We start from the raw sequence: 23,414 nt of genomic DNA on the forward strand, positions 1-23,414 counted from the left end.
TCATCGGGCGTACCGAGAGACAACCACAATCTCCATGTGGCTCCTGCGTACGAGCGCAGGTGAAGCGACAAATTGGCCGATCTTCGGCCGACACGGACCAATGATCTAAGATTATGTTAATTCGACGTTGTCCAATAGCCTTTTTTTTCGATCGATCGTTGGCCCCGGTCTGTTAACTCTGTCTGGATAGAGGGAAGGGAAATATAGTGGAAGGCTTAATTTCCGAGTTATCTTTGTCCGCGGCACGGAAATGCGGGTCTCGTGTCGCGTTATCCTAAATAATTCTTATCTTTCGCTCTTGGCCGGCGTCCAAGCGTTCGTATCGGAGACGGTAATTTACATTCGTATCTCCTTAATTAGAAGCGTGCTTGATATAGTATATGTATACGCGCGGGGAGATATTCGAAACGAAAAAAAAAAAGAAAGGAAAATTATCGTCGCCATGGAAAATAATAATCTCGTCCCTTAAAGATTTCTTTCTTGTATCTTATATTAAAGTAGATATCGATCGATGCAAAGCGCGATGCTTACTCGACGATTGGGGGAGGGGGGATACAGGGAGTCGGAACAGGTGGATTTCAACGAGATTTCAACTTTCAGCCGGTGTAGCAACACCATTTTATGACGCAGGAAGGATGGTTTTCTGTTTGCACGGCTCTTTGAAATTCTCATAGGCCACAGAAAGTGGTTTTAAAGCGGTTTGTTTACCCCGCAAGCACTTCGCTTAATCCTTCTCCACTCCGTTTACTTTCCCATCTCGGTTATTTCGACACGACTCCAATTTTCATCGTTTCTTTTTTTTTTTTTTTTTCACTCTAAGAAGAATCGAAACGAAAATTTCCATCATCAGACAAAAAAAGGATGCTCGATGGATCGGACGAAATTACACTAGAAACGTTTCGTGACGCGAAATACGCGATCGTACTTAGCGCGTAAGAAGGTTGATTAGAGGTGTCCCGTTGGATCAGCGTGATTCATGTAATCGGACTCGTAATCCCCCTTAATGCCTGCGCGACGTTTCCAGCCGATTGGCGGAGATTTATCGAGGGTCGATTGCCACCTTAAGAGGGGCCCGTTAACGGAAGCCCTCGCGGGCAGAGGCGGCCTCGCTCGTGTTAGAAAGCCCCGACAGACCAGTTTAGTCACGACGTCCGAATCAAAGTCTCTTTCACAGCTGCCCTGCCAACCGTGCGAATCCACAAACCCCATTATCCGAGCAATTTTCAAATTCTCTTACTTATCTATATTTTTCTTTCTTCATCTTTGCTCATTTACCCACTCTCCCATTCGAGATCTCCTCCTTTCATTCGCTCAGCGTCGGATCAGAATATCGGAACACGCTGTGTCTCGAGAGAGATAGGCCGATAATGATGACATCGAGCCGGTCCGTTTTATATATATATATATATATAAAATGGAGCGTTCCGCATTCATTCCAGGCCCACAATGTCCCAGTTTTACGAGCACGGGTTTGGGGCCAAGCCGGTAATATCCGAGACACCCTGGCAGGAGCGTGTATGCGGGACCGTGGAACAGGCGGGATGGGCCTGGCGCGCGTGGTGGGGGATGCGGCACGCGTGCCACGCGCCCGAGCGCTGCCGACCGTTCACGAAGCCGCACGAAGCGGCCGATACAAATGATAATAATCTCTCCGAGTGACCCTGCCGGGCGCGCAGGCCCCCACCACGCCCCGCACCCGACACGATACGTATCGGGTGTTGCAGCTGCTGTTTCTCCTCCTTTCTTCTTTCCTCCTTCCTTCCGCCCCATTTCTTCTTCCCTTTCCTTCTTCCTTCTTCCTCGCGCGGCCTCGTTTCCTCGCCAAGCTTCCTAAACAAATAACTCGCGAGCCAGTCCACTTTCTGCTCCTGGAAAGGTCCTCGAAAGGTCGTCGTTTCTCTGGGCCGATCGATTTTTCCTTTTTATTCTTGCTATATCGATCGAAAGTTTCCAAGTGTTGCGAAAGATACGGCTCCTGTATGTAACTCTTATTTTTCTTTCGTAGCCGGGCAAGAGTATTTTAATTTTGTTTACTTGTTCGTTTTTACTCTCGATTAGTTACAATACAAGTAAATCATCGTGCAACGAGCGTGAGGCTGTGCGATCTAACCTTTAATCTAATTCACCATACGGTGTCCAATTATATAATAATAATATAAGGAGAGATTCTGCTGCGTGTGGCCAATTGAATGTTATGGAGGTTAAAAACAAAGAAATAACGGTGGGATACTGCGGTCCCAGCTGTAGCTTCAGCAAAATTCCCGACTTTTTCTCTTTTTTTTCCTTCCCGATGCACCGATCCGAAAGGAATCTTTCGGGGAAGGCGTCCTTTCAATCCGTTCAACACGCATGGATCGCCTCCCTTCTGTGCGGTCACTCTATAGAGGCCTATTAATTTCCAATGATCTTCTGGGGTAACCAGCTGCTTTTCGAGGTAAGAAGAAGAAAAAGGAGAGGGAGGGGAGGGGATCTACTACCAAGATCGAGTATCTTCACGAGACACGAGTTTGAGGACCATCAGGCTCTCCTCAGCTCTCCCTCTCTCCCTTTAAAGGGGAATGCAGATATTCCGTCCTCCCTCTCTTCTTCCTCTTCTTCTCCAAAGAATATAATCTTCATTGGTAAAGTTTAATCGTCCGTTCGAATCTTTCAGAATTCTCCTCCCCCTCCACTTTGCTTTCGTTCGAGATTTCCCCCGAAAATATTGAATTCGAAATGTATTCGTAGGGGAGGAGGAGGGGAGGGAAGAACATTCCTCCTCGACGAGAGCCAAGGGAACACAGGTTCTTTTTTAGGAAGGAACACGATGAATTTTCGAAACCGGTGGCGATTTCCATTTATTCGGGAGGCGAGTGACGAAGAAAAATAGCCGTCACGAATCGGTGGTACACGTGGATTTTTGGACGGACCGCGTCCCATTATTCCAGCCGGGCGACCATCCAACCACTGTCACAATACAACTTCTTTCACTCGATCGAGAGGGACGAGATTCGGTAGATTAACCTATCGCGAGGACTCTTTCTCTTCTATCCTCCGCAACTATCTTTCAAATGCTTTGAAACCCGAATCTAAATTTAAAACAAGAAAAAAGAATCTTAAATTTCAGACCAACAGCGTTTTCCTTAAAAAAGAAAAAATATTACGAATAATAAATGAAGGACAAAATTTTTTCCTTTAATAAAAAAAAAAAAAGAAAAATATGTTAAGGGTTATTTGAGACACGTTTCGTTCAAGTATCCAATTCCCAGTCGGCGCGCAACGATCTCGCGGGAAAAAGAAAAATTTCGAAAAATTCGTGGTTGCCCGCACCGCGAATCCGCCTGCCAAGGTACACGTATACCATGTGATTCCATATTAATTCGTTCGTATGTTGGTTTCCAGGTGACTCGGCGTAAGAGCCACGATAAATCACGGGGCGGTCGACGTGGTTGCGTTTCGTGCGGCTCACGCGTCGCGCGTAAGTATATACGCGGTGCCATTAGCGCGATGAATTCGCGTCACGTAGGAGCCGCGTGTGGGAAAACGTGGAACAATACGCGCGCTTACGGCTATGACGAACCCTGCCTGCCATTGTTATGGTAAAGAAACGTCTCTTTCTCCGTCTCCCTTCCTTCTCCTCTTGTCGCTTTAATCACCGGCAACCGCCGCAACTCACCAAAGCGCGATCGACGTGAAACGCGCGCAACCTTTCCTCTCCTATTCGGTTCCGTGATTTTTGAAATTATTCCGACGATACACCTGCCGTCGCCTCTCCTTTCTTCTCTCTCTCTCTCTCTCTCTCTTTCCTCCTCTTTCCTTATTCTTCCTCCTTCTCTGACACGCCGACAACGCCGCCACGTCGATCGCTCGCCACCAATCGATTCAATTTGAATCGAATTTGCCTGGCTTTCGATTAGACGTACGATACGTGCGCGGTAACGTAACGAGGTTAGAGGTTAATTGTTGTAATTGTTTTCTAAAAATATCGAATTGGAGAATTTAAAAATGTGTTCTACGATTATATTTTTTTTTTTAGCTAAGTGTTCAGTCTACTTCGAGACGAGAGTTCATCGACCTAGTATATATATATATATATATATATATATATATGGTTAATTCGAGGTCGTTTAAAGCTTCTTCGAAATTTTATTCCGTTCATTCCCTTTCTATTCCAGATGTTTGTATTATTCTAGCGAATAATTTATTGAAATACAGACACGAGTACGAAGCTGACTTCACAGTGATTCCAAGATAATGATTCATTACCAATTAGAGATTCAACGAGTGCTACTCGTGACTTAGCCATTGCTATCTTTCGATGATTAAGTTAATCATCCGACGATTATTCGAATATACGAGTGAGACTTTTTTATACAATTTCGTTAATTGATAATTTGACAGACAGCGTTTTTCTTTCGAGAATCAACCGATCGATTACCAATTATCCATCGAGTGAAAAGGCAGTCTTCGAGTGTAACTGTACAGAGGCAGAAGCTTGTACATGGACAATGGAAATGGTAAAAGGGCCGTTTACCTCGAAACCACCGTACTTTGGAAAAGTGTGACGGTGGTCATACCTAATGACACCGTCATCGGATACGATTTCACGTATTTGCACGACGCGTCCAGCGACGCGTTACGCATTTTTACCGATTAATTATTTGCTCGTTTGAAACTTTTTCTTTTCTTTATTGTCTCTTCGCGTAGCAACATCGAGGATGCAGAAATTTAAGAAAATTGAAAAGAATTTTTTCAAAAGAGGAGATAAAAAGATTATACATGCAAATATAATTATTGTATTGTACAATAATGTATATAAACAATACGTATCGAAGATATACCGAGTGAAAGTGAAAAAGGAAAGAATTTCTTCAGAGATGTGATTAATACTCGGAAGACGGGCGATTTTCCAGCCTGAAAACTGATCAACCGGCAATATTTAAGCAATGAAGATAAATAAGGCGTAGAAGTGATCCGTCTTCTCGCTTCATTAGGTTGCATTCATCCATTTAGCGAAATTGACCAACTGACGTGGCTCACGACGATTATCTTGTCAGCTGCAGACCTTCGAGTATCCACCCCCTGAGCATTCGTCAGCCTGAATTTTAATTTAACCCTGCTCACCTCTCCCCTCTTTTTAATTAATTTCACTTCGCGCCAACTTCGTGGGTGGGCGCGATATCTCTTTAATTTTAATAATTCACCATAATTTATTGGCTGAAACTGCTGAAATTTTTTAAGAATCATCCCTTATTGATTGAAAAATTCTGAAGAATATAAGCCTTGGACCTTTTTTTTTTCTTTCCTTTTTTTTACTTATATAGGAAAGAAAAGTTTGAAAGAAGAAGATGAAGTCGTCACAATGGTGCTTTGGTGTTTCCATGAATAGCCGCAAGATGTTCCAGAAGAAAGGAGGAAACGTTCAAGGAGGAAGCAGACAGATGTCGCCAAAAAGAAAGAAAATGGAGGACGATGGTTATTCATCGAGTTATTCATGGATTTATTAAATTCAAATTCAATATCGCAATCACCCCTTTACCATCAGGGAGGAACAGGAAGAAGAGGAAGAAAAAGAAAAGATACAAAAGATCAAGAAAAATAATAAAAAGATGGCCGAAAAATACAAAGAATCTCTTCGTTTCCAAGATTCAAAAGACCATCTGTACGTATCTGTATTCCAAAATAACAATATACCGAATTATAAAATCTTTCAAAAGGGACGAGCTCAAGATTAATCCAATCCATTAAGAGATCAAATAATTATGATTATTTATTATCGTCTAAAGCAAAATACGTAGCAACAAAATTCTCCAAGAATGGAGAAGCAAAAAAGAATGTTTTTTCACGATTTAACGAGCATTATTGTTTTTTTTTTCATAGAAAGAGAAGAGCAGAGGAAGGAACGGAAGGCGGAAGAAGCATTTGAAGGGGAAGTGAAAGAGGAATTGGCGAGGGAAGAAAAACAAGGAAGGAAATGGGATCGCGATGGACGAGAGGACCACTTATTTTAGGCCCCTGTTTCGCAGAAGGAATACACGTTTCTTTGAGAGGATGGTAAGCAACACGTGTGAGGGACCACTGGGAGAAGGATGAAAAACACAAGGTGGTTGTGTGTTGTATCGGTGGCCCTCAATGTAGCGGAAGCCAAGGTGGTTGCAGCCTCCCTGTACGGGCCACTTCCGCCCACTATATCCCCTCGTTCTTCCTCGACCATTCCCACCGTAATATTTTCTTCGTCTATCGTTCCTCCATCTTCGATCCTTCCTTGTTCTCGCCATCGTGCAGTGTTCTCGAAATACCTTCTTTCCTCAGCCTTCTTCTTTTAGACACTCGTAGTCTTCTGAAATATATTTACGTTATTTTCCAATTATGCGAATTAATCAAGCGAGATATATGAGAACAGGGAAGAATGGAAAATGACCCTCCTTTTTTTTGGCTTCTTTATAGATGTATTTTTCTGCTTTATCTTTTTACCTGAAGTTTCTGGATAAGGTTATGTAAGGAGAAAATTTAAGCGTGGTTATTTATGGCCTATTTGTGCGAGCTCGAGCAGATACGTTATCTTAATTTTTACTATTTCTCAGTGTCTTGCTACAATTTGAAATACGAGTTTAATGTTGTTTAAATTTCTTCCTTAATTACGAATCGAAAATAACAGTAATATTTTTTTAAATAAACGTAGCAAATAGGTAATCTTTTTCTATTATAATTTGCTTTTTTAAAATAGTCTCAAAACAATTCCATCCTTCCCGAGAAACATCACACGAACAAGTGACGGTGACAAGAGAGAACAGGGCCATTGAAAACCATCAGTTTGAATGAAAGCACGAGAGAAGCTGAGTAAAAAGAGCACGAGCATTCATAACATCCGGTTCGTTGGAACGTTCGAAACAGTATAGCCGACCATGCAAAAATTCTCTCTCTTTTCCTGTCCTGTTCCGGCTCTTACTCTCAAGGAACTCGAAAACCAGAATAAAAATCCAGTTTTAAAATACAACCGTGTTTACAGCGGTTATAGCGCAGCAAGCCACGATTCTGTATTCGAGTGCGAGAAAGCTTGTCATCAACTAGACTATTGATCGATAATATCTAATCATTTTCTTTTCCTGGTTGCACTTTAATTTTTGTTGGATTAAAGAACGAGTTTCCAAACAGTATCGTTCCATAAAATATAAAATTTCAATTTTAGAAATGCATTTGGAAGATATATTTGACATTCACTTCCTCTTTCTATTCTAGATGTCGCTAGCTATCGAAGAAAAATATCTCATTCGAAGAAAAACTTTTTTAGAGGTTATATCCTTTTACAATCCTTTTAGAAACTGATGTGCACCCACAGAAACGACCTTCTCACGTTCGAAAAACTCCGTATCTCTTCTTTTACACTAGCTTCAGGGCCGCAACAAACATAATAAAAAAATGCTTCCTTCCGTTCCGTCTGCGGATCCTGCATCTGGCTCTCGAAGCCGCCGATTCCATCGGCCAACTCTCATCTCTCCTCCGATATTCAACCTTTCTCCTCTTTTCTTTTCTTCGCCGATTCCTCCATCTCCCTTCAATCACTTTCAACCTTCTCCCTCTTTCCAACTTTGCCCCAAAGTAAATTTTCGAGAGCTACCTTCTGGCGCGCGAATAACTGGCCTGCTGTTGGTGAACCCCCTTGTTTCGACTCCTTCCTTCTCCAGGGGCTATCCTTATCTAAGTGGACAGCATCCAAGGCTGCTCCAATCTGTGGAACGGAGTGTTTTAGGTAGGCAGAACCCGCGGGGATCGATCGTCAGATGGGTGGCCGATTCCACGCCCACGAACGGCCGGGAGGCGTTTAGGGTGGAAGATAGGAAATTTTGATATTGGTACCTTGATTTTAGATCCAGGGCGCCTCGATTTTATTCCCTACGAACCTCAAAATCTTTTCGCTTCTTTATGTTGGCATCTGGTATGTTGATTATTATTGTTTTAGTAAATTTAGGTTATCTTCGAGGCTTGATCTCGATTAAACTTAGGATAATCCTGTTTTGGAGATATTGATTTTTAATAAGAAATTAATATTTATTAAGAATATAATGAAATAAAAATTCATTATATTTCATTTACATCTGTATATTAACGCGACATTAAATATTTAAAATAATATTTAAGAACACAGGATAGTTCCTAACCTATACTTATTATTATACTTATCCTTCATTGCCCTCGATTAACATTCTCGCGGTGTTTTACAACGAACTTGAAGCCCCTTAAACAAAAAAAAAAAAGAAGAAAAAACAAGAAAAAAGAAAAGAAAAAGAAGAAGAATAAAAATAAAAAAAAAGAAGATATTCCAGGTAGAGAACGCGATTCAAGGGTTAAAATTTCATTCACGAAGATTCGTAGTGTATTTACTCTCACGAAGACACAGAGGGACAGAGTGTATATACGTGTATTTACGATTCACAGAGAGCTCGATCTATCTACCATACCTTGGACGTAACAAACATCTATAGAGACGAGTGTGTGTTTGTGAGAGGCTTCTCTCTACGTGGGACAGACGGAATAAAGAGGCACTACGTGCCGGATTAGTTCCTCCCGGATTTAATCTCCAGTGTTTGAGCAGGAACTCGAACAATTAATAATAAGACCTTCACCGAATACTCCGTCCTTTCAATTCAAGGGACAGGATGTCGTCGTGGTTATCGTTGTCCTTGTCGTCGCGACGTCTTGCATCCGCGATTGGGAATCACCGTGGAAACTACCTTCCCATGTCTCAACGTTATACGTACTCTGAAAGAAAAGATTCTCAACGTATTGATTCGAATATTTACGCTTCAAATATTTATTTTCATTAATTCTATGACGCGTCGATGAAATGATTAAATGAAAAGTTGATTAGTGATTTATTAAATTTCATGATTTTTGATTTTTTTGAATTTTAAAATTCTATACTATTTTCTTTGGATCTTATATAATATTCTTCCTTGAGAAATTAACTTTCATGTTTAAAGAATTTTCATCGAATCCAAACGATCCATTATTATCAAAATTCTTTTCACTTTCCATCCTTGAAGAAAAAAATCAAATCAATTTTAACGCGTATTTTTTTCCCCCCCTAAAATTCCTATTCTAGCATTGACTTTGCAAACTTTCCAAATCGATCATCGAACGACAGTTTATGTACTTACACGATATTCGATAAGGCACCGGTCCTGGCACAGCTGAGAATTAAGAGAGGTCGTGTACAGGCAAAGAAGGAAAGCGGAAAAGTCGCGTTCACGGCATCTGAATAGTTCGGTCGAAGGGTCGTATATCCAGAAGAAGAAGAAGAAGTGGGCAGGTCCCACGGGTGAGGAAGGGCCGAGGCAGAGGGCAGCGGCAGCAACAGGCAAGAAGAAGAAGCTGCAGCCGCTTTTTGGGGCCCCTTCTGCTCTCAGCTGCCGGACCTTCCCACGCTACGCGTATGCACCTACCTACCCACCACCTACCCACCTTACTACCTGATTCCTAACTCTGTGTGAGTATGTATGTACCGGCTGTACATCGAAAACTCGAATCATTTCGAACAGTCGATAAAGTTCCTTTTGCTTGGTATCGAGTTTCTTGCAATTTTCCAAGAATCTTGATGAGAGCCTAGAAGAAACATATTTTGTTTAGACGTTGAGTAATCGATGATACGTGCATTTATTTGAGATACGTTTGTGGATGATGAAATCAAAAGGTGGAATCGTTTGGAAATAATTGATTATTAAAAGATAATGTTATAGTTTTACCTTAAATGAATCATTATTGCATAATAATTGAAGAAGAGACAGTTTTGGCGAATGAATATCGAAAAAAATTCTCCAATAAAATGTTTTTCGATGAATTGATCTTGTATCGTATCGTAACCTTGAACGATCTTGAATGACCTTGACTTTTGATCTATGATTTTTTTTCCTTATAAAAATTCATTTTAAAAATCCTTTTCCCAATTCATGAATTTTCTGATTTCACACGGTGCATTTCCATCGAGACAAAGAACTTTCTTGTATCGAGCATCGGATACGCATATAAATGTACATGTGAGTCGAGTTGACCTACTGCTCACCTGCTGCACCACATACACCGGCTACCTGCCAGTGGTCCACCTCATCTGTCTCCCTTTAGAAGCTGATGGCTACCAAACAGTGGAACCTGGAAAGGTATAGAGCCGAGAGATTATGTCAGATTAATACGTTCTATTAAAGATAAATGAGGAAAAAGTTTTGCGATATCTTTTGTGTAATTTATTATTTAGTATATTAATACATTTAGTTTAATATATCGATGTTGTTTCTTGGTTATATCAATTATATTATTAATATTGAAGTCTGAATATACATATGATATTAATCTTATGGACAGTTTAATTAAAGTTAATACATCCACTTTGTAATTCTCTTTTCTTAATCGTTCGTGATACACGCATGGTGTTTATCTGAAATGTGAAACGTAAATTAAAAATTGTGAAAATTAAAAAAACAACTTTTACAATAAATTCAAAAACATATTTATAATTTCGAGGTATTGACCTATATCTCCAAAATAATTTATAAATTATCCATTTCTTCTTTATTTGAAATTTTTTTCGATCCCGTTATACTATTTATATCCACACCATCCACACCTTAATCCTCCGAAAAATCGTTTCGAAATCTTCACAACACCGCGCATCAGGATCCTTCCTTTCGGGAGTGAATGAAAAAATAAAGGATCGACGCAGGCCATGAAGGAAGTACAGAAGGTAGGTCGCGGGTGCAACGGGTGCATCACAGCCGGATCCTCGAGAAACAGGGTTCAAGTCTCCCACGCCCAAACGCTTCACGATAATGTAATTCCTTTTAACCCTGCTGAACCTCGAAAACCGTGGGACGTTTCTGGTGTCGGTGCAGCTTGAATCCGCGAACTATACACCTTTCCCTTTCCTCTTTTCTTTTCTCTTCCATCCATCTTTATTTTTTTTCTCCTTTCTCTATTTTCTGTCCTCTCTTATTTTACCCTTTTTCAACCTCTGATAGAACTTTTGGAGTTCGATATAGACAGCTGACGTCCCGTTCCACTATTCATTTTTTCGAATCGAATTCGAACGATCGGATTGGAAAGCGAGGAGAGAATATAATATCGTGAAAATTTCGCAGTGAACGGTGTTATTTTGTTTCCTTCTCTAAATTCAACTATTCTCACTTTATTAAACATTTATTTCCTCGTAAGATATTTTGCAATTGCTTATAACAATTTTATAATTGGTTGTTCATCGAATCTGATCGGAATTTTGAAAACAAGCGAAAGTGTAACGATCGCTATCGCGAAAGCGGCGTTAATTAAAAATAGTGCTACTAGGTTATATTAATTAGATTGCAATAAATTGACCGCGGCTGATACGACTTGTATATCAATTGCTTTTATCTTTTCCTTTCTTTTTTATCTATAATTTTCATTTTGTTAAAAACATCTTATTTGAAAAATCTTAATTGAAAAAAAAAGAAAAGGTAAAATGTTTTACGAAACACTACTGGTAACTTGCTTAGAGGTCACTAGTGATGGTGAAATCTTAGTACGATTCAGTAATTTTATATTTTCATATGAATGTATAATGAAACTTTGTGCATTGTACCATTATAAATATTTAATCGTGAAACGAATCTGCTTCAAAATCAAAAAAATTATCTACACCAAAACTATTTCGTCATTACTGATGCCTAGTGACTTTAGATATTACTAGAATTATTATCACTAGATTTAACGAATTGCATATTCGCGTATCTAGCATGACGATATTATGGACACGCATGCTGCAATTTCACGTGAAATATTTCCACAGTGGCCAATGGTTGTACGTTTCGAATCAGCGGACTATTAAATTCCGGTAACTTCTGTTATCCACGGAACGAACAAACGAATGAACGAATTGGAGCATGAAGGAAGAGAAGTGAAGCATACGAACGATGTACCAGAGGTAGATGTACCGTGGCAGAAAAGCTGTTTTAGTTCGTAATTGATTAATTTCGTGCAGTCTTAACTGGTTACAGGAAACAGCTTCGCGGACGAGAGATCCAGACTCTCTAAAATGCGATGAAACGCTCATAAAATTCATTAGCCACGCTGGATTGCGCATCTGTTAGATTTCCACGATGTATTTAAAGAAAATAAAATAAAAGGATTGATTTTTTGAGTTGGAAGATTGGAAATAGAAAAATTAGATCAAAAATTATTTAAAAGACATAATAACGAAGTAAATATATCTAGCTTAAAAAAAAAAAAAAAAATAAGACAAGGAATTAATCGGTGGAAATGAAAGTTTGGCAGTTTGAATCGGTTCTAAACATCGTAGAAAGTACGACCGCATAACCGCAATCGATTTCTCGATATTCGCAACAAAGGCATTTTGCGTTTCGCGATTAATTAGCCACGAAGAGTTTCGCCTGAGCAAACTCCTCTACAAATTTCGCCTTCCATTTTATCGATCAATTCTTATAAATCGTCCTTTATCCTTCTTATGAAATTATTTTTCTTTTCTCAAATATTCTCTATATCGTAATATCCAGATTTACAATTTTCGTTAACATTCATAATAATTTTCGGTATCGGTATCGTGCATCATGAACGATTCAGAATCGTTATCAATCGGCCAACGATTATAATAATATAGCAGCCATTAGAGGGTTAATATCTCTATCCTCTAAAGATATTTTTTTTCCCTCGAAACAGTGACAAGCAATTGCTGAACAGCTATTATCGCCTTACACAAATAATCGTGCTCGGTGTCAAACATCCGATCGGCACGAATACAATGCGGGATCGATAATCGCAGCAGAATGCGGCATGGGCTGGCCACCACAGGCACAATCTGTTCCTTTTCTGCACGATATCTGGCCTGGATGGGTCGGTTGCATCACCTGCGCAAACTGAACGATACTTACACGCTACTGTTACGAAAGTTGTCCCGCAACCGGGCGTATATACCCTTCGGACTACGTTTTCATCCGCGTGCTCCTCCCAGCCACTCCTGATAATGCATGCATTCGCCGCCGCGAAAGTATAAACAACTTTCGAATGGCACACGCAGCGGAACCAGCAGCTGTGAAAGCAGAAATTTTTTAGGCTCGTGCAGATATAAAGAGGATGCTCGCGTTCGTTCTCGCTTTTTTCGCGAATAGAGGGTTAGACATCGGAGGGGTGCAATTGTTGTCATGCGAAATTGCCTCCACTCCACTGTTTGCTTGTTCTTATATATTATCACAAGATGATAATGGAGTATACATCCAACACGTAATACGAATTATTAAGACGCTTTTAAAATTACGCTATATTAAAAATTGTAATATTTTTAATTATAAATATTTTTAAACAGTCATTTTTATGTTATAGATGATGTTAATCATGATGACCTTTGATAATCGAAGATATCCAAAAATAAATTTCTAAAAAATTATATATACGATTTTATATTTAAGAAAATGTTTCCTATTCTATGAATAAGAAAAATAAAAAAATATTTAACGATTGATATGTTAAATTTTGAAATAAATTGATGAAATTTGTGAATAATCTAATAAACGAAACGAGAATATCACGGAAATCGAATACCTACACAACGAATTCCCAAGCTGTGGCAACCTGTTCCTCCGGTCGACAGGTATCACGCAATAAATAATTGTACGATGGGGCCAAGAGCAAGATAATTACGTATCTACTAACCAGGCAACAATTATGTTATCGTTGGATAAATAAGCTAGACGAAGTGAACGGTTAAAAACGATGATCATTACCGATGAACCATTTCCAACGATTCTATGCCAGCAATTACTGGTATATAGAATAATTCGTATGCACAGCACGCTTAGCGGCTGCCGTTTAGTAACGCTCAAGTGTATCACTACAAGTCATTATTTCTGGCATTACCTGCCTCCAAGCCATTCCAACGTGATATCTACGTTTCAAACTAATAATTACTCAACATAGTAACCGGTTGTTACTTTGTATAATCTAAATTGAACGATTAATGTCTCAATATACATATTGATCGGATTATCTTGTGACAAAGTTTGAAGTAAACTGCATTTATTCATTTATTATTAAGTTAGCGAACGTGTATATCATTTTTGTTTTTAAATCTTCTTTTTTCAATCAAGATATAGAGTAGAGTGTCGATCGTCGATACTTCTAAGCAACGCAATCCTCGACGAAACACTTGGCCCAGGTCAGTGGACATAGCAGAATCGATATTTCTCGATGGAGTCCTCGAAACATCGCGTGTCTCTGGAAGAATACGTTCATCAGGTGTGCTGGAGCGCAAAGTCGGCGGAGGAAGGGGAATCTGCATACTTGGTTTCACGCGGAGACGTAATCACAATGGGCCACATACCTGTGTACCCAGTCTATGAAGAATGCACGGTGCCGTGCCATTCTCCTCTTCCTTCCTTCTACCGCTGCCATCCCTCCGCCACCTTTTCTTTTCGCAATACAACAGCCAGTCCCATTAACGGCAGAGAAAACTTTGAAAACTCGAATGAAATGGACGAACCGGTTGGCGGCAGCGGTTGAGAACAAGAAAATTTCCAGTTTCTTCCTTTCTCCCTTCCTTTATGACGGCTGAAACAAAAAATCGCACAACAAAAATTTAGGGAATAGAGTACATACGATTGGATTCTTTATTCTTAAAATCTAATTTTGATACGCTTATTTTATTTTATATAGAGAACATAAACGGCATCTTGCACGATAATTTAGAAGTTATTACAAGTTATAATTAAACTTACCTGCGATTCACTACTTCTCCTGCTATTATTACGCAACAGAACTTGTCACTGATGATTTGTGACTTGTAAAATCACCAATATTATCTTTCTAATTTATCTAATCTAAAACAAACGAATAAAACATAGAAATGATACACACAACAAACAGGATGAAAAATAATTCACTGATATTATCACTAATGTTATTATTTCCGTGTGCAAGCAAACCTATCCTCTTCCCCATCCTACTGCATATTCTCCAGACAGCATCCGTCAACAATTGCTCCAGTCGGTTTCCACCCCATCCACCTTCCGGACACAAGAAATCATCCCAGTCACAATTAGCCTCTCGTACTCCGCAAAAGGTGGCTTGCCAGAGGTCTCTTCTTCTCCTTCTCGAGGGAAGAAGATGAACCAATGTGGATCACGAATGTCGGAGAGAGATGGGGCGAAGGGTGGATCGCAGAGACGCAGATGGTGGAAATCTCGGGGAATAATGGCGAGGGACGTGGGGAGGGGAGAGGAAGGTTTTTTCGAAGACGACGATGGGGAAAGACACGGAAGGTGGATAGCACCTGGTGGTCGTCAGGGCCGGTGGTAGTGATGGTGCCTTCTGGTGGTGCGGCCAGTGATGGTGGTGGTGTCGAACCACGATGCAACAGATGCTATAAGAGAGGAGGCCTTCTCTCTCCTCTGCATGTGCCATCTTTTGGCTTGGTCCAAGTCGTATGTACAGGTTTTTTTTTCTGCGACACGGCCTTCTCTCTATTCTCGTGGCCCCGGAAATAATCTCTGGAGATTATTGGGGCGCGGCTCGGGATGAGTGGCGGCTGGGGAATGAAATGTACTTGTCAGTAGTGTTCGAAGGGAGTAGTGGACGTCGAGTAGCGGGTGTCGAATTTTTTTCATCGAGATCGATGGATCGTGAAAGCCTTTATATTTTTCTTTTTTCTTTTTTTTTGTATCTCTTATAGTTTTAGGGTGCAAAATTTAATCACGAAGATTTGAGGGGTTTGTATACGGTGAATGTTTTTTCTTTTTTTTTTTTTTTAGAAGAATGGAGCTTTAGTTGCGAGCTTGATGAAAGTTTGACATACCAGAGAAAAAGGAAACAAAGAATTACTTGTGGTTGAAAACAAATTGAGAACGGCGAACCTTTTCCACAGGTATCTTGAAAACTGATGCCCGTGGAAAACTTCGAATAGACTACGTTGAATATTCTGCAAATAGATTTTGTAAATTTCACTTCCGGATTCACTTTTTCGATATCCAACCGGAAGAGTATGCAGGTGTTTTGCGTGATTTTTAAATCACTCGGGCAACACCTGTAAAAAAAAAATGAAAGAGATAGAAAAAGGAGAAAAAGATAAAGAAGAAGTGAAAGAGATTAGGAAGAAAATAAAACAAAATTTGAGCAAAAATATACCTTTCAAAAATATAGATTTAAAATTCACGATTTGATTTTATTTCGAGTGCGTAGAAGCGGTGCCGAGTTCTAGGCGTTGGGGAGCCTCGCCCACCAAGGTCAACGATTTCAATCCATTTAGCGAGCAATTCCGAGAGTTCGATCGAATCGCGTATACTTTGGAAGCGTTCCCGCACTATGCACGGATATAGAAGCAGGAAAACGAAAGTGGAAAGATCATAAACTAGGACTGGCGTCTTCCTGGGGAAAGGGTTGCCAGGACGTCTTCCCCTTTTTTACAGCATGCCGTCTGGCACCAAGAATAAGTCTCCGGAGCTTAATAAAGAAGATCCCGTAGGGTTGTTCAACCCTCTTCTACGTCTTCCATGACGTGAGATTTCTAAACTTTTTTTTTGTCTCTATTTTTCTCCTTTTTTTTGCTTCTTACAGTAATTCTATCGTCTGCCACATCCTTCCTTAAGGAGAGTGATCCAAAGAAATTTGTCAATCCTCAATTGTGCGTGTTATTTAAAGAGAATTATGTATGCTGTAAATAAAATAATGAATATTTATCAGTAGGCTTACAAGTGATGCAGATTCTAAGAAGCATAGATCTAGATCTTCTAAGATCAATAATATTGTCGATATTGATAAAATAGAAATAGATTGAAAATATCATCGCAAAAGTATATCGATTACTGTAGCAGTAGTAGGAGTAGTAGATAATCAACATTATTGATCATTCTCTTAATTATGATTTTTCTTTTGTAAGAATCAAATAGAAGAATTTACGTATAAGAGAAAAAATTTTAAGAGAAGCGTGTGAAGAGGGAAAAAATAGTCGGGAGGAGAAGTAATCAACATTATTGATCATTCTCTTAATTATGATTTTTCTTTTGTAAGAATCAAATAGAAGAATTTACGTATAAGAGAAAAAATTTTAAGAGAAGCGTGTGAAGAGGGAAGAAATAGTCGGGAGGAGAAGTAAGGAGATGGTGTAGGCCTTCTGTTGGCCCAGAAGGTCTTGCAGGGTGGAAAGCTCGCCGACAGAAAGGAGTCAGTCGTGAAGCGGAGTAAACGAAAGGCAGTGAAAGAAACGAGTCGACCGGCTGGCAAACTACTTCGATTGCTGTCTCGATCGAAGCCAGCAATCTGTCGTCCTCCTTGCGCCCTCCTCAGATCCTCTGGGAATCTTTATCGAATCCTTTGCCAAATCTCTCCACGACGTTCCGCCCATTTCTTCGTTCTTATTCCTCCCTCCCTTCCCGCTTCCTTCGACGACTCTTATATAACCTTTACAAGGGAAGATTGTAGATATCGGCTGTTTTTTGGGTGGAATCCCACGATTCTTTAGAGGGAGCCGAGATGAATCGGAAGCGATAAAAATATATTCCTGAAAGCGTGCAATAAAATTTGAATATTACAACAAAATTACAATATTAATAATTTAACGTTATTATTGATAAGAAAATTCATATCCTTTTTCTTCAGTTCACCGTAACTCTTTTCGCAAATTATTCACACTTCATTTATTCCTTTCGGCCATACAGATTGTGAAAAGATCTCTGGATCGTGGTGAATGCACGAGAGGATACGAAAGGATGCATTTGCTCGAAATGCTCGAGATGCTATGTATATACGCAACGATCGAGTACTCAGATTGACGAAATTTCATGCTTCTGCACGGCTCGCAGATAAGAAAGATGATCGGGCGTTAGCCGAAGTCGGGGAGGTAGAGGGCGAGGAACAGCTGCAAGACACCCCAAAAGTACCGAGCATCTTTTGAATCACTGTCTGGGCTCCGTATACCTCTTGTCTTCCCCTGATCTTCTTCTTCGTCATCGTTGCTGACAGCGCAACGGTCGTTTCCAACAGTCCTGACTCGGGGCAAAAGGAGCGAATCGATTTGCGTTCAGGGATAAACTTTGGGACGCAGGAGGACGTTCTTCAAAAAATACGTTTCTTCTATTCTGTGGAAATATTGGAAAATACATTAAATATTTTCAGAGTCAACTTCGGTGTAACTTCTTAAACGATTATTAGACGTCATTGAATATTTTTACCTTGGAAAAGTGCCATTTTTGTTTTTCAGAGCGAATTTCAGTGTAACTTCTTAAATAATTATTAATCATTGAATATTTTTAAATTGAAATAGTGCCATTTTTTTTTGTTTCCTATCATATTTTCAGAACTTCTTAAACGATTATTAGACGCCATTGAATATTTTTACCTTGGAAAAGTGCCATTTTTTTCTCTCTCCTAATCTTCAATAGTCCTAACTCGGGGCAAAAGAAGCGTTGTTTCGAATCGATTTGCGTTCAGGGATAAACAGAAGGATGTTTTTTTAAAGAATATGCTTTTCTTCTATTCTGTGGAAAAATTGCAAAATACATTAAATATTTTTAGAGCGAACTTCAGTATAACTTCTTAAACAATTATTAATCATTGAATATTTTTAAATTGAAATAGTGCCATTTTTTTCTGTTTCCTATCATATTTTCAGAACTTCTTAAACGATTATTAGACGTCATTGAATATTTTTACCTTGGAAAAGTGCCATTTTTTTCTGTTTTCTATCATATTTTCAGAGCGAACTTCTTAAACGATTATTAAACATCATTGAATATTTTTACCTTGGAAAAGTGCCATTTTTTTCTGTTTCCTATCATATTTTCAGAACTTCTTAAACGATTATTAGACGTCATTGAATATTTTTATCTTGGAAAAGCCATTGTCTCTTAATCTTCAATAGTTTTGATTCGCAGCAAAAGAAGCGTTTTCGAATCGATTTGCATTCAGAAATAAACTGGAGGACATTCTTCAAAGAATATTGGAAAATTGCAAAATACATTAATCATATTTTCAGAGCGAAACTTCTTAAACGATTATTAAACATCATTGAATATTTTTACCTTGGAAAAGTGCCATTTTTTTCTCTCTCCTAATCTTCAATAGACTCCAGGCAAAAGGAGCGTTGTTTCGAATCGATTTCAGGGATAAACAGGAGGACGTTCTCCAAAGAATATGTTTCTTCTATTCTGTAGAAAAATTGGATATATTAATCATATTTTCAGAGCGAATTTCTTAAACGATTATTAGTCATTGAATATTTTTACCTTGGAAAAGTGCCATTTTTTTCCTCTCTCCTAATCCTCAGTTTCAAAATTGTAAAAACTTATTCATCATTCCCTTCATCCCTCGATATTTCTAATCCAAACAATCTCCCTTCTCCCATAATCCGTAAATTCTTCACGACATTCGCCACTTTCGCCTCCCCAAAAAGCCAAGTCCTTTCATCAAAGATGGAATCGTGTTTATTTCGTTCTCGAGTCACATCGAGTTTCATCGACACCTGCCCATCCATACCTGGACTCTCTGCTAGCTCGTTTCCGTTGACCCAGTCCTATTCTCCATCATCGAGAAACGACCGTTGCGATTTCATCGGATCGTTTGCGTACAAGGAAGACGATATGCGCAAAGGGGGAAGGGGAGGGGAGGAAGATTCGTACGGGAAGCGCATGAAAAGATTCTCCACCGAAGACTGTTAGGGGTGTTTATACGCGCGAACAATGGAAAAGACACAAAAGGCATTCGTCTTCTAGGATCAACGACGACGTGCCCCTTCGACTTTCGTAATTAATCGCTTGATCGGAGCGAGTTTGTTTGCGCCATTATCGATGGTCGTTTGCCAGGGATACGCGTTAAAAAGAAACGCGAAATTGTTATGTTATCGTATTATTACGACGCCCAGTTTATTACCAAATAATAGCCTTTCACTTTACCAATGAAAGTTAATTATGCGGCGTAATTCTCGTACAACACTCGGTCTTGTTACGTTTATTTTCGTGTGATCCTCATCTATAAACTATATTGGATCCCATTTTCTTGTTCCTGTAACGAATATTTAATTATTATAATTAGGCGAGATAATTATATTTCCTTTTTTAACTCTTGACTCCTGCTCTTGGCAAGTAATCTTTATTTTATAAAGATTAATAATTATTAATCTATAATAAGAATATAATTTCTATCTAATTTTGATCTTGTCTGATGCTGACGTACAGTATTGGACAGTATTGATAATGAAATTGTATAGATTTTCAAATGTAATTATTTTATTAATTTAAGAAACTAGATTTTTCTTCTTTTTTTTTCGAATAATCATCAATTCAACAATTCGTTCTTGGTTCTTTACAATTTTATCATATTATAAAATTATTAGGAAATCACAAAATTAAAGAATTGTATTTGAAATTAATATTTTCTGACAGATCAATATTTGCGATTTTTTACTCGCGAATAAAAAGTATCATTGATCGTTCAAATTATCGCCTCTTCGTTATGTGGAACTTGAAAAAAAAAAAAAGAAATTGGCTCGAATAACCTGAATATTTGAATTGTGGCCGGTAATCAATCAGCTTCCGGTCATCTGCATCGGGTATATCATAAGCTTCAATAATGATTCAGTAATGAAACTCGGAATGATTACTTCAAAGAAGCATTATCGGCAAATAATTCATCAGTTCGTTTTAATGAACAGTTACTCGTGATAAACAGAGTGTTTTACCTTGCCACGCCATTTGCTCAAAAATTCTCGCGCTACCGTGGAACAGCTGCGACACTGTATTTAGCAACACTTAACAATTTATCGACAAATGAGCGTAACCTGTGTCGAATTTTAAAATACGCGTTAATACCGTGAGAAACATTCTTGAATTTTATTAATCGACAACTCTTTTTCCTTCTTTACTTCTTTCCTTCTTTTCCACTTTATATTTCTATATTTTTCTATTTTCACGCATCATTTCATCTATCATTTTACTATTCAACGTTTCCAAGATTGATCCATTCGATCTTTCGTTAATTATCTAAAATTTCCTTGCTTTCGTCGAGAAGCAATTAAAATCAATTATATAGATTTTTATTCCATCAAATTAAGTCTTCAAAGATGTAGGCAAAATTCTATAAAATTTCCAAAAAAAAGTGACTGATAATAATTCGTTTGTTTTATCGTTTAAAACATTTCCACCTCGTAATTAAATAGTTTTCACTTTAATTTATCCGTGACCAGAGAATTTCAGTTCGAGACAGTACGCTTGTCCACCTGCGATCCATCAACCTGCAATTAAGTGGAAATTGATGTATTATTAAATAGCAATTACACGGAACGATATAACAATATAATAGCGTGAAACTGGCTCCTCGAGGGCCAGGGATGGATTAGTCGTTAAAAATGCCTGTCACTTTGCGACAAGTTCGGGAAAAGTAGCGAGAGCGAGATCCGATTATCGGTCATTTGCGTTAAAGTACACGCTCCGTACGCGTCTCGCGTGACAGGTGAGTGGACATACATACCGTGTGATCGAATTTGACTGATGGAGGGAGACACGCTGCTGGGCATCGTTTACTTCTTTCCTGATGGATCTCGTCCCCGTGTTACTCTTATCGCGTTGCGATTTCTCTTTTTCGAGGTGATTTACGCGGTCGTTGAATATTTTTTAAGGAAGTTATGCATAATGTTACGATAAGCGTTGCGCGTGACACTGGAATTAAGTTCGAGATGTAAATTAAAAATTACGATATTCCGGAGAAAATAATGGTAATTCGGACAAAGTGTCTAATTAAAGATATAGTTATATAGAAGTATATTATAAATAAGTTTAGAAATGGTGTCCACTATTCTTTATCTGATCGTTAATCGCATAAAGTCTTGATTTCCAATTTTACATAGCATTCTTCAATGCCATTTTTTTTTCCTCTTCTTTCCCCCCTTTTGTTCCTTTTTTGCATCTCACTAAATGTTTTTTCACGCCGGTATCTGCAGCAATAGAAAGTTTTTTCCGTCATTTCCTTTGCAGCTCGAGGAAACCCTCGTCGAAAAATCCCTTGGCAGCTGTTCACCCTCGGCACGGAAGTGATCCCGAGCTATCGGCTTCTCCGGCGCATGAAAAAACGGAAAGGGAGGCCAACGAACGCGTTCAGAAAAAATTGATTTTACCGGGGTTGGAGAAAATCCGGTCGTGGCACGCTTCCTCGTCGTCGTCTTTAAACCGATTAACAGCCAGCCAAATCAATCCGTGTATTCATTCGTAATGCCAGTTTATTCCTTTATCCCTTGATTTCCAAAAGTTTTGAATAAACTTCAAAAGGGATGAACATATTAGAGATTCTAATATTATAATTCCAATCTATAATTTTCGCTCATATCTTATCTGAAACAAAATTACTTCGAAGTTATAGTCGGTCCAAGGTAGAAGCGACGTAGAAGGAATTATAGGTTAAGTCGAATCTAAATCGCTATCTGGTAATCTCGACATATAAACAGAATATAAAACATCGTTGATAAATTAATCTCACTCTCTACATTAGTCACGTTTGTTCGTTTTGTTGCGGCCTGCTTTCTCATCGAAGATACAATAGTGGCACCCAGTGTGGTGTTACGTAGATTTCATTCAAAATTGCACGTCCGAGAGCAAGAAAGTAAGAACGATGATGGACAGCGACAGTGGTATGTAACTTGGCACGTGGCACCTGCCGGCACCGTTATTGGCCTCGTTAATGCGACAGTTCTCGGTATTCTAACGAATCGAGAACATTTTCCAAAACGGGTAGAACCTCGGTCTTCCGCCGATCCAATGTTTTTCTTGAATCCATCTCCGTATACAGAGAAATTTATGGATACCTCTTAAGAAAGCAGATTCATACAATCAGGTCATTTATATAATGGAAGTTAATTTTTCTTTGTTTCAACAAATTCTGAAATTTTTATAAATTTGTTTTAAATTGCTAATTGTCAATTAATATATAATTATAATTAATCGTAATATTTTATAATTTATAGAAGATACAATATTAATATAATATGATATTATAATTGAGAAATATATTTTATATTGTTATAGTATCTTGAAAGTGTATAGGTATTTTAATCTAGAGGAATAATTGTTGGTATTTCCAATTGTCTCTGATGACAATCTGGTTTTAGTTTTGAATCGACTGTAAGTTTTAATAAACTAAGAATGAATAAATTAAGAAATCAATTTGCCAACGATTCAATGCAGATTTTTCGTATGAAAATTATATTCGAAGTAAAGAAACATATAGATTGAGATGTTATATGAGAAATGAAGATTGAAAACGTTGTGCAAGAGTAATTTGTTAATAGAGAGGCACCTATTCTTTCCTCTTTAAAAATATAATGTAGGGGGATTGCGGTTGATTAAGATTATATCCAGTGATGAAGCAATTCGCAGTTATAGATGTCTTAAAGATAGTAGTTAATGATCGCTCGTTAAAGATGT

The 23,414-nt window shown here is 38.7% G+C and overlaps 4 long non-coding RNA genes across 8 annotated transcripts; 1 reads left to right on the top strand and 3 right to left on the bottom strand.

Moving 5' to 3' along the window:
- The first annotated feature begins 4,427 nt into the window (after positions 1 to 4,427).
- Positions 4,428 to 8,105, top strand: LOC133666987 (uncharacterized). The gene is made up of 3 exons (XR_009831981.1): positions 4,428 to 5,641; positions 5,860 to 6,033; positions 6,707 to 8,105. It is a non-coding gene; the product is annotated as an uncharacterized LOC133666987 (long non-coding RNA).
- On the bottom strand, positions 6,033 to 9,245 carry LOC114577780 (uncharacterized). Its single transcript, XR_009831982.1, has 4 exons — positions 9,138 to 9,245; positions 7,837 to 8,739; positions 7,598 to 7,708; positions 6,033 to 6,319 (listed from the first exon to the last, which is right to left on the bottom strand). It is a non-coding gene; the product is annotated as an uncharacterized LOC114577780 (long non-coding RNA).
- A 4,748-nt stretch (positions 9,246 to 13,993) lies between these two features.
- Positions 13,994 to 18,696, bottom strand: LOC107995186 (uncharacterized). 3 transcript variants are annotated; one of them, XR_009831984.1, is made up of 9 exons: positions 18,344 to 18,696; positions 17,610 to 18,083; positions 17,235 to 17,506; positions 16,135 to 16,660; positions 15,832 to 16,033; positions 14,937 to 15,538; positions 14,730 to 14,831; positions 14,336 to 14,562; positions 13,994 to 14,229 (listed from the first exon to the last, which is right to left on the bottom strand). It is a non-coding gene; the product is annotated as an uncharacterized LOC107995186 (long non-coding RNA). The 3 variants fall into 3 exon arrangements; XR_009831985.1 differs by lacking the exon at positions 18,344 to 18,696 and adding an exon at positions 18,177 to 18,331 and having other exon boundaries at positions 15,864 to 16,033; XR_009831983.1 differs by lacking the exon at positions 18,344 to 18,696 and adding an exon at positions 18,177 to 18,331.
- Positions 18,697 to 19,043: 347 nt separating this feature from the next.
- Positions 19,044 to 22,827, bottom strand: LOC133666988 (uncharacterized). 3 transcript variants are annotated; one of them, XR_009831988.1, is made up of 6 exons: positions 22,471 to 22,826; positions 21,469 to 22,325; positions 20,681 to 21,232; positions 19,480 to 20,004; positions 19,230 to 19,403; positions 19,045 to 19,151 (listed from the first exon to the last, which is right to left on the bottom strand). It is a non-coding gene; the product is annotated as an uncharacterized LOC133666988 (long non-coding RNA). The 3 variants fall into 3 exon arrangements; XR_009831987.1 differs by having other exon boundaries at positions 19,044 to 19,151; positions 19,230 to 20,004; positions 22,471 to 22,827; XR_009831986.1 differs by lacking the exons at positions 19,045 to 19,151; positions 19,230 to 19,403; positions 19,480 to 20,004 and having other exon boundaries at positions 20,675 to 21,232; positions 22,471 to 22,818.
- Between the last annotated feature and the right edge of the window lie 587 nt (positions 22,828 to 23,414).

This window comes from Apis cerana, linkage group LG11 (assembly GCF_029169275.1).
Source record: "Apis cerana isolate GH-2021 linkage group LG11, AcerK_1.0, whole genome shotgun sequence".
Taxonomy (NCBI): Eukaryota; Metazoa; Arthropoda; class Insecta; order Hymenoptera; family Apidae; genus Apis; species Apis cerana.